The following is an 11,729-nucleotide window of genomic DNA, read 5'->3' as shown; positions in this document are numbered from 1 at the left end:
TATACAAATTGGCCTCTCATAATGTCATCAACAAGTTAATCCTCATTTGGAAGCAGTGGTAACTTCCTAATTAGCTGTTGCCACCTTTCAGATAGGGACAAATGAACTAGGAGTTGAAATAGGCCCCTTGAATTCATTCCACCATTCCACCAGACTAACCTGATGACTCCACATTTTCATCTCCTGCTAATAAATTTTTTACATTTTTTAAACCAAGAATCTATTTACCTAGGCAGAAGATACAAACACTTAAATCCACATACCAACAGGTTCAATAACAGCTTCTTTCCCATTGTTATTAGACTTCTGAATGAACCTTTCAAATTTCAAATCTAATACTGGTTTTGCTTTCTGTACACCATCTTTGTAGCTTTAACTTTATACTCCTTGCTCTATTCAATCACCCTGTGATCTTTGAGTCTTCTTATGCTATGATCTGTTGTACTGCATGCAAAACAAAACTTTTCACTGCACCTAGGCACATGTGACTATAATAAATTAAATCATTTCATTTTCAAAGCTATTCAAAACTACTTGAGTCACCTTTCCAAGAGGATATTTCCAAAGACTCATGAGCCTTTAAGAGAAAAATAATTGCCTTATATCTGTTTTAAATGAATGATCTTGATTTTTAAACAGAATCCTTTCATTCTAGATTCTTACGTAAGTAGAGATATCCACCCTGTCGAGACCACTCATGATCTTATATATTTCAATCAACTTACCTGTCACTTTTCTGGACTCCAGCAGATACAACCTAGCCTGTCTGAACTCTCCTTATAAATTAACCAGTCCATTCCATGTATTAGTCTAATAAACCTTCTCTGAACTGCCTTCAATACAGTTGTATCCTTCCTTAAATAAAATTACCAATGCTATAAACCGTACTGTAGATGAGGACTTACCAATGCTTTACATACCTGAAGCATAATGTCCATACTTTATACTCAATTCCTCCTGCAATAAATGAGAATATCCTATTTACTTCCTTAAATACGTCTTATATTTTCATACTGGTCTTTGATTTATGTATGAGCACACCCAGATCCTTCTGCATACAGAACTTTGCAAATGCTCATCAATTAGTTTTTGTTATTCTTCCTGCAAAAATTGACAGTTTCATATTTTACAAGTAATATTCCATTTTCTAGATCTTTGCCAACTTGTGCATTCTCTTTATGTCCTCTTCACAACTTCATTTTCCTCCCTATCATTGTGTCATCAGCAAATTTAAGCAATCGTATTTTCCATCTTTTCATCCAAGTTGTTTATATAAATTGTAAACATTTGAGACCCCAGCACCGAACCATGTGGCACGCCTCTTATTATATCTTGCTCATGTGAAAAAGATCTATTTATGTTGACCTTTATCTCAGTCAGCCAGTCCTTTATCCAGACCAATAAACAATTCCCCAAACCATGAGCTTTTACATTCTGCTATAAACTTTGATGTGGCACTTTATCAAATGCCTTCCGGAAATCAAAGCATAGGGCCTTCACTGGTTCCCCTTTAGCCACATCACATGGAACTTCCTCAAAGATCTCCAATAAATTGTTCAAATATTATTTCCCTTTCATAAACAGATTGATTTTGGTTGATTACTTTGAAACAACCTAAATGCGCTGCTACATATTATTGAACAGAACCTTCGAACATTATCATTTTGATGTGGTTCTGTTCGCTGAGCTGGGAATTTGTGTTGCAGACATTTCGTCCCCTGTCTAGGTGACATCCTCAGTGCTTGAGAGGCTCCTGTGAAGCGCTTCTGTGATCTTTCCTCCGGTATTTATAGTGGTTTCCCTCTGCCGCTTTCACTTGTCAGTTCCAGCTGTCCACTGCAGCGGCCGGGATATTGGGTCCAGGTCGATGTGCTTATTGATTGAATCTGTGGATGAGTGCCATGCCTCTAGGAATTCCCTGGCTGTTCTCTGTTTGGCTTGTCCTATAATAGTAGTGTGTCCCAGTCGAACTCATGTTGCTTGTCATCTGAGTGTGTGGCTACTAAGGATAGCTGGTCGTGTCATTTCGTGGCTAGTTGGTGTTCGTGGATACGGATCATTAGCTGCCTTCCTGTTTGTCCTATGTAGTGTTTTGTGCAGTCCTTGCATGGGATTTTGTACACTACATTGGTTTTGCTCATGCTGGGTTTCAGATCCTTTGTCCTGGTGAGTTGTTGTCTGAGAGCGGCTGGTGGTTGTGTGCTGTTATGAGTCCTAGTGGTCGTAATAGTCTGGCTGTCAGTTCAGAAATGTTCTTGATGTATGGTAGCATGGCTAGTCCTTTGGGTTGTGGCATGTCCTCATTCTGTTGTCTTTCCCTTAGGCATCTGTTGATGAAATTGCGCGGGTATCCGTTTTTGGCGAATACATTGTAGAGGTGTTCTTCTTCCTCTTTTTGCAGTTCTGGTGTACTGCAGTGTGTTGTGGCCCTTTTGAACAGTGTCTTGATGCAACTTCTTTTGTGGGTGTTGGGGTGGTTGCTTTCGTAGTTCAGGACTTGGTCTGTGTGTGTGGCTTTCCTGTATACATTTGTGGTGAATTCTCCATTCGGTGTTCTCTGTACCATCACGTTTAGGAATGGGAGTTGGTTGTCCTTTTATTCCTCTCTAGTGAATCGGATTCCTGTGAGTGTGGCGTTGATGATCTGGTGTGTGTTTTCTATTTCTGTGTTTTTAATGATTACAAAGGTGTCATCTACATATCTATAGAAAATATTAGTTCAACTGGGACAACACTACTATAATAGCACAAGCCAAACAGAGAACAGCCAGGGAATTCCTAGAGACATGGCACTCATCCACAAATTCTATCAACAAACACATCAACCTGGACCCAATATCCCGGCCACTGCAGCGGTCAACTGGAAGCGGCAGAGACAAACCACTAAAAATACCAGATGAAACATCACAGAAACACTTCACAGGAGGCTCCCAAGCACTGAGGATGTCACCTAGACAGGGGATGAAACATCTGCAACACAAATTCCCAGCTCGGCGAACAGAACCACAACAACGAGCACCCGAGCTACAAACCTTGTCCCAAACTTTGATTGTCACTTTGATACTTGTTAACTGGGCTATGGTTCTCTGATTTAAATTTCCCTCCCTTTTTGAATAAACCAGTTACATTTGTTATCTTCCAACCTAATCAGACCTTCCATAAATATAGGGAGTTTTATAAAATTTAAAAAAAATGCATCAACTACCTCACTTCTTTTCAAATGAAGTTCATCAGGACTTGGACACTTATCAACCACAGATCTAACAATTTGCTCAGTAAACTTCTCAAGTGATTGTAACGTTTTTGATTTCTGCCCTTTCATCCATTTCCTGATTTACAGCTACTTTTGAGTTGGCATTGTGTCCTCAATAGTGAAGACTGATGCAAAATGCCTGGTCACATCTGCCATACCTTTATGCAGAAGCACATTGAAGAATTGGTCTCACCCTTAACATTAAGAAGATGCAAATCTTTCACCAACCTGTTCCAGGTCAAGTTCCACTCCATCTCTATTAAGATCAATGGAGAAATCATTCCAAATGTGGAACATTTCCCTTACGTAGGAAGCTACCTCTCATCTAAGGTTGATATTGATGCAGAGGTTTTATATTGCATCCAATCTGCCAATGTCATCTTTGGATGCTTAAGGGTGAGAGTCTTTGATGAATGTGACATCCGTGCTGATACCAAGATCCTTGTGCATTAGGCAGTCATCCTTTTGACTGTTCTATAAGGCTCCAAAACCTGGACTACATTTAGACATCACCTCAAGACCCTTGAGAAGCACCATCATCATTGATTGAGATGGATTTGCCAGATCAGTTGGGAGAACAGGCACACTAACATCAGCATCTTAAAGCAGCTAACAGCACCAGCATTGAGGCCATGACCACCTAACACCAACTCTGCTGGGCTGGCCATGTACTAAGAGTCATAGAATCATAGAGTCAAAGAATCATAAAGAGGTACAGCAGGGAAACAGACCCTTCGGTCCTACTCGTCCATTCCTACCAGATATTCCAACCCAATCTAGTCCCGCCTGCCAGCACCCGGCCCATATCCCTCCAAACCCTTCCCATTCATATATCCAACTGGATGGCTTTTAAATGTTGTAATTGTTCTAGCCTCCACCACTTCCTCTGGCAGCTCATTTCATAAATGTACCAACCTCTGCATGAAAAAGTTGCCCCTTAGGTTTCTTTTATATATTTCCCCTATCACCCTAAACCTATGCCCTCTAGTTCTGGACTCCCCCACCCCAGGGAAGAGACTTTGTCGATTTATCCTATCCGTGCCCCTCATGATTTTATAAACCTCCATAAGACCACCCCTCAGCCTCTCACGCTCCAGAGAAAATAGCCCCAGCCTATTCAACCTCTCGGGATGGCTGAGTTCTGACTACCAAAGCCAAATTTCTTTGCCCAGCTGAAGGAAAGCATTCAAACTAGAGAGGGATAAAGGAAGTGTTTCAAAGACTCCCTGAAGAGTTTCCTTAAGAAATGCAACATAGATGTCAACACATGGGAGTCCCTTGTTCAGCAGAAACTATTTTGAAGGAACCTCCTATATGAAAGGACTTAATTATTTGAAAATGCCCATCAATAAGAGGAAGTAAGTAAAAGGAGCCAGAGAAAGGAATGTCAACAATCCCAAGGCAAATGATCATTTCCACCTCCCGCCAAGTGTATGCTGGGAGATGTGGCTATGGGATCAGGCTCATCAGCCTCACAAGGATCCACAGAGCCCATGACCAGTTACATGGACGTCCCTAAGCGGCCAATTATACCCATTAACAAGTAATTATCACCAGTGAGGGCCATTATTTTCCATTATTAATTCTCCAGACTTATTTTCTATAGGAACTACACTTACTTTGAGAACTCTTTTCATATTAAAATATGTATAGAATTTCTTATTGTCAGTTATTTTCATAAATCTAGCTAGTTTTCTCTTTAGTCTAATTCTTCCCTCCTTAATCTTTTTGTCATTTTATGCTTTTTAAAATATTCTGTCTAATCTGCTGACCTGTAACCTGTCTGTGCACAATTATGCGTAATTTTTCCGGTTTGATACTATTTTTAACTTTTCTAGATAATCATGGATGTTAGGTTAATCCCCTGGAATTCTCCTTGCTACTTGGAATGTATTTATGATGCGTGCTCTGAAATATCCTCTTAATTGTCTGCCACTGCAGCTCTAGTGACCCATCCCCGAACCTAATTTGCTACTTCACCTTAGCCAGCTCTGCTTTCATGATCTCACAATTTTCCTGATTTAAGTTTAAATACATAGTCTTTGACCCATTCCTCTCTTTCAAACTGAATGTAAAACTTAATTGTATTATGGTTTCTCTACTTAGGGGCATTTTGACTTTGAAAACTTGAATTAATTTGATCTCAAAACACTTTCCATTAGCTCCAGAAATGCTGTTCAAAGAAAGCACCTCAAAAGACGTTATTTGAACTCCTCATCGAGGCTACCTTTCCCAGTCTAGATACATTACAATCCCTCATGATTATCAACAAGCTCCATTTCTTTGCTTCACCCTACCATTTGGTTCTTTTTAGTGGGTCTGGACACCACTGCCGGAAATGACTTCATCCCTTCTTCATCCCTCATCCCTCCCCAAACCATTTCCACATCTTGATTTCTTGAACTTAAGTCATCTCTTTCTACTATGCTAATGCCATAATTAATTCACAGAGACTTCACCCTTACCTAGCCTCCTGTCCTTCCAAAATGTCCTGTACCCTTTAATATTTATGTACCAATCCACGTCATCTTGTAATCAAATCTCCGTAAGGACTGTCAGATCATATTTATTTATTTCTATTTGCACCCTCATCTGAGCTCTTCTGAATGCTACCTTCACCAAATACAGAGCCCCTTAGTTTAATCCTTTAATTCTTTTTGTGCTTTCTCACTTTATATCTTGATTTATTCTAACATTTGCTTTTTCTTTCCCTTCCAAACATAACCTGTTTATCATTTCCTATATCAATACCTTTCTCTTTTGCAATGTTTTAATCTGATTGTGCGAGTTTTAGTGATAATGTGACTGGACTGGTAATTCAGATCCCCAGGCTCTGGGGATACAGGTTTGAACCTTATCAAGGCAGCTGGTGAAACTTGAATAAAATCTGCAAATAAAACAACTCGTCAAGTGGCACCATATTAACGTCTACAGTCACATCAAAAACCTCAACTTATTACTCATCAAGAAAGTTACACTTACCACATTTCCTCTAGTTCCTGCTTGTCATTTAAGACAGGAAGAATGCAGGTTGATTTGGATTTTTATTGGGATAAACTGGCAGATTGTAGAAAAGTAATAAACAGTGCACATTGAAACAGGATACAGGAACAACCTCAGGAGTGAACTTTAATTAAATGAATGCCTGGGATTTGTGTCCTTTGTCATCACCCTTGGTCTTACTGGGGAGGGAAAGAGGGGTGCTCAGGACTTGCCAATTGGGTTTTTTCAAATGCTGACTCAGTGCAATCTCTCTGCAAAGAAGCCTCAGTCAAGGTCTGGGGGCTGTCAGTAAAACTGCCCCCAAAGATTTAACCCTTCCCTTCCTTTTCCTTTCCCTGCCCTCCAAACAGAATTGAAACCACAGGCCCAGCTGACACCATCACGTCCTCTCCTGTAGGGTGAGGAGTTTGGTGGGGGGAGGGGTGGGGGAGGTGGTGTTGGTGGGGGAATGTATGGGGGAGGCTCTGTTGCTAGGTGAGGAAGTCCTCAGTCACAACAGAGAGTGGAAAGATGATAAAAAATAGACAATAAACAGCTGGTGTGACACCACTTCCCTAACTAGAATCATAGAATTCCCTACAGCATGGAAGTAGGCCATTCGGCCCCTCGGGTCCCACACTAGCTCTTTAAACTAGACCCACCTCCCTATCCTATCCCTATCACCCTGCCTTTCCCATCACTCATTCTCCTAGATTGCAGATCCCTGGATGCTATGTGTATTTAGCATGGCCAAGCCATTGAAACCTGCACGTCTCGACTGTGGGAGGAAACCCATGCAGACATAGACAGTCACCCGAGGGTGGAATCAAACCCAGGTCCCTGGTGCTGTGAGACAGCAGTTAACCACTGAACCATACTACCATCCAATTACCTTCGAGATTAATTTCTGAGTCATGTCAAGTTTGTTGGATAGGTGCACTTTAGTTGAAAGCAATCCCCTCAGAAACATTGCCTACACAGAGGTCAAGAAATTGGTTTCAAAAATATATTTTTTATACCAGTATATATGGATGGATGTAGTTTTACTCAGTGGATTAGCCATGGGCTAACCTGGATTACTTCATTTTGATTGACTGCAATAACCTGAAAAACAAAATTTTCACCAATCAATACTGGTAAGGCTCATCCACTTGAACAGAAGTGCACTGAAAAATAATTTTTAAAGAACCCATGAAGAAGTTTCTTTTAGAAAAGTGAGGTTGGATGACTGTACAAAGTCACTTTGGATAAGTAAGTTTGAAGAGAAACCATCCAAGCACTCAGGGAGCACTTTGTTCTTTTATGTAACATGTGAAAAAAGAACTTGCAAGCTTCTGAAACTGAATGCTCTGAAATAGATCGAGAGAAATCTACCAGCACTATGACTAATCCCTGGTTCACATTACATTACATTTATGGGACAACCTTTAGCTATCAATACAGATGTAATTGCAATACTGTGATGAAGAAATAGGGGCTATTCAAGGTTACTGATAGACTCTCTAAACCAGACAAAGGAAAGAGGCATAAAGATGTAAGGAAAAGAAAAATAGAGCCAAATGAGGTCATCAAAGCCGAATCAAACAGGCTATCAAAGAAATACATGGAGAAACTTGAACAGGAGCAAAGACTGACCTAAGTTTCTATATTAAGTTCGGGTTAGTTTTGACCCACACCATTTTTAGAAACAAACAAGTTGACTTTTCAAATATGACAGAACAAAACATCTTAACAGGTGGCCTTAAAGCATCCCATAGAAGCATTTTGAAGAAGAGGACAGAGTTCTCCCACGTGTCCTGGTCAGGATTATCTCTCAACCAACACTTAAAAACAGACGAATTTCTCATTACCAATGACGCAGGCTGTCAGGCCTGGCTGTGTTCCCTCCATGGATGCTTGAGGGCAAAACATGAACTGATATATACAGAATTAAATCATTACATTATTATAGCAAAAGCTGCTTTCCTGATATATGACTGACATTGAACAGCGTTCAGCTGCCATTTTTAGAAGAGATATGGGACTCATGTCGTGTAATAGATTAGTGGTTTGCTCTTTGACCTCTTGTGATCTAATATAATACAAATGTCTCTCACTGGTAGCTATGTGTATATATTAAATATGAGTGAGCAGCATTAACACATTCCTTGTTCAGCACAGATCTACAGTGCAAACATTATACAAAATTCAGCCCAAATTGTGGTTTCATTGGTAACTCAGTCATCAACTCAGACATGGAGAAGAAACAAAACTGTCATATCAGCGTGCATGAGTGCCTTTCTGAGATTGCAGAACAAAGCACAGAGGATACAAATTTGACTTGCCATACTTGATTCATGGCATAAGTGTGAATTTCAAACTATCAGGTTACCAGGCGCTTGTTGATGCTTACTGCAGGTCTGGAGTGGCATGGGAATTCAATTCTGCTGTTGAGCAGTTTACCTTCCAAAGATTTAGACTTGGCTCAGGACTGCTTGATATTGACACTGGGTTCCAAATGTAGATGAGCATTACACTTCACATTGCCAATATCTGCTGCCTTCAGCTTTTAAAAAAAATAATATACATGCACTCTTCCATTATGGTGAATTATATTAAGCCCTGTCAAAATATATGTGGCTCAGTGACAGCTGCTTCTTTCTGAAGTCAAAGTTATGGGTTCAAGTTCCAGTGCAGAAACTTGAGTATAAAATCAAGGCTGACGGTCCTACATAGTACTGAGGGCAAGCTGCTCTATAGTAGGTGCTGCCTTTTGGATAAGATATTAACCTGAGACTCCATTTGTCCTCTCAGGTATACATAAAAGATGCCATAATACCAGTTTGGGATTTTCCTTGTTATCTTCAATGTGTTGGCAATCATTTACCTTCCATCGAAATCAATGAAAACAAAAACTCAGTGATCTGGTCATTATCACATTGCTGTTATGGGAGCTTTCTGCGCATAAATTGGCTGTTGTGTTTCCCACATTGTAACAGTGACTACACTGACAAGGATTACAATAGCAGTGAAGCAATTGAAACATTGTGAGGATGGGAAAGGTATTTCATCAATGCAAATCTTTATTTTTTTTCTGCCTCAGCCAAGATGGGACAGCTTAGTTTCATATGTTTGTACAAGAATTGAACAATGATCCGCAATAACATCCCTCAGCTCATGAATCACACCTCTTTGCAAATGGCGCCCTGGAAAGAAAATATCAACCAAGCGTAGGAAGTGTAACAACTAATAATGACTCTTCAGATTTTTGCTGTGCATTTGCAACAATGATCACATTAATCAGGTGATCATGGTAACAGAAAAAGAAAACAGAATTCATGCACCACATGAAAATAAAGCAGAAGTAAAAATGTCTCATGACAGGCCATTGAGTAAGGCACCTGATTATGGCATAAACCAAGTCAGAAATAATATATTTAATTGAAGGCTGAGGCTTTTTAATTCAACAATAATCCTCAACCAGATTCTTAAAATAAGGCCTATATCCCTTCCGAATTGTCATGGGTTCTCACATCACTCATCTTGTCTACGTTGCTGAATATATTGCTGTTACTGGGTCCAAATTCTCTCAGTGGAGCAGGTAAGGGATGTTTGGCAGTGGCTGCTTGAAGGCTCAGTGAAGTTTGTTTAATGGGTTAAATCTGAAAGTTTTTTCTTTAAAAAAAGCGCGGAGCGGACCTGGAAGCTGGTGTAGCGCAAGCTTACCTGGGTTTGTTTTTTCCTATAAAGGTGCGCAGGAGAGGAACCCGAGGCACTACAGGGGTAGTGCCTCCCACCCGCCCTCCTCCTCTAACCTAATAATAAGACCCGTTTGTGGTAAGCAGGTAAGTGCTGCATTTTGCTTGTTTTATTCTTTAGACCTAGTTTGTTTTTTGAAAGGTTACTTTTAGAGGGATGGCAGTGAAGGCAGTGCAATGTTCCTCTTGCAACATGTTTGAGGTGAGGGATGCCATGGTCATCCCTGCTGATTACACTTGCAGGAAGTGCACCCATCTCCAGCTCCTCCAAGACCATGTTAGGGAACTGGAGCTGGAGTCGGATGAACTTAGGATCATTCGGGAGGCAAGAGGGGGTCATAGGTTGGAGCTTTAGGGAAGTAGTAACTCCAAAGATTGCAGACAGATGGGTGACAGTGAGGGGGGCTGGGAGGAAGCAGCCAGTGCAGGGACCCCCTGCGGCCGTTCCCCTCAAGAACAAGTATACCGTTTTGGATACTTTTGGGGGGGGACGACTTACCAGGGGTAAGCAACGAGGTTCAGGCCTCTGGCATGGAGCCTGTCCCTCGTTGCTCAGAAGGCAAGGGTGGAGAAGAGCAGAGCAATAGTTATTGGGGACTTGATAGTTCGGGGCACAGATAAGCGGTTTTGTGGGGGCGAGAGAGATTCATGTTTGGTATGTTGCCTCCCAGGTGCAAGGGTATGTGATGTCTCTGATCGTGTTTTCCGGGTCCTTGAGGGGGAGGGGGAGCAGCCTGAAGTCGTGGTCCACATTGGCACCAACGACATAGGTAGGAGGAGGGCTGAGGATGTTAGGCAGGCTTTCAGGGAGCTAGGTTGGAAGCTCAGAGTTAGAACAAACAGAGTTGTTGTCTCTGGTTTGTTACCTGTGCCACATGATAGAGAGTTTAGGAATAGGGAGAGAGAGCAGCCAAATGCGTAGCTACAGGGATGGTGCAGGAGGGAGGGATTCCGGTATCTGGATAACTGGCGTTCTTTCTGGGGAAGGTGGGACCTCTATAAACAGGATGGTCTACACCTGAACCTGAGGGGCACCAGTATCCTTGGGGGGGAGGTTTGCTAGTGCTCTTTGGGGGGGTTTAAACTAACTCTGCAGGGGCATGGGAACATAGATTGTAGCTTTAGGGTGCAGGACCTGGAGTGTAGGGAGATTAGGAACATGGCATAAATCTCGAAGGAGGGTGCCTGTGAGCAGGAAGGTGGCTTGAAGTGTGTATACTTCAATGCGAGAAGTATACGAAATAAGGTAGGTGAACTTGCAGCGTGTGTTGGTACCTGGGATTTCGATGTTGTGGCTATTACTGACACATGGGTAGAACAGGGACAGGATTGGCTGTTGCAGGTTCCAGGGTTTAAATGTTTTAGTAAGGTCAGAGGTGGGGGTAAAAGAGGGGGAGGTGTGGCATTGCTTGTCAAAGATAGTATTACAGTGGTGGAAAGGACGATGGATGAAGACTCGCCATCTGAGGTAGTTTGGGCTGAGGTTAGAAATAGGAAAGGTGAGGTCACCGTGTTAGGAGTTTTCTACAGGCCTCCTAATAGTCCTAGAGATGTAGAAGAAAGGATTGCGAGGATGATTCAGGAGAAGAGTGAAAGTAGTAGGGTGGTTGTTATGGGGGACTTTAACTTTCCAGATATTGACTGGGAAAGCTATAGCTCGAGTACGTTAGATGGGTCGGTGTTTGTCCAATGTGTGCAGGAGGGTTTCCTGACACAATATGTAGACAGGCCAACAAGAGGTGAGGCCATACTAGATT

This window comes from Chiloscyllium punctatum, chromosome 27 (genome assembly GCF_047496795.1).
Source record: "Chiloscyllium punctatum isolate Juve2018m chromosome 27, sChiPun1.3, whole genome shotgun sequence".
NCBI lineage: Eukaryota > Metazoa > Chordata > Chondrichthyes > Orectolobiformes > Hemiscylliidae > Chiloscyllium > Chiloscyllium punctatum.
The sequence above is the reverse complement of the archived record's forward strand: the minus strand, read 5'-3'. Positions refer to the sequence as shown.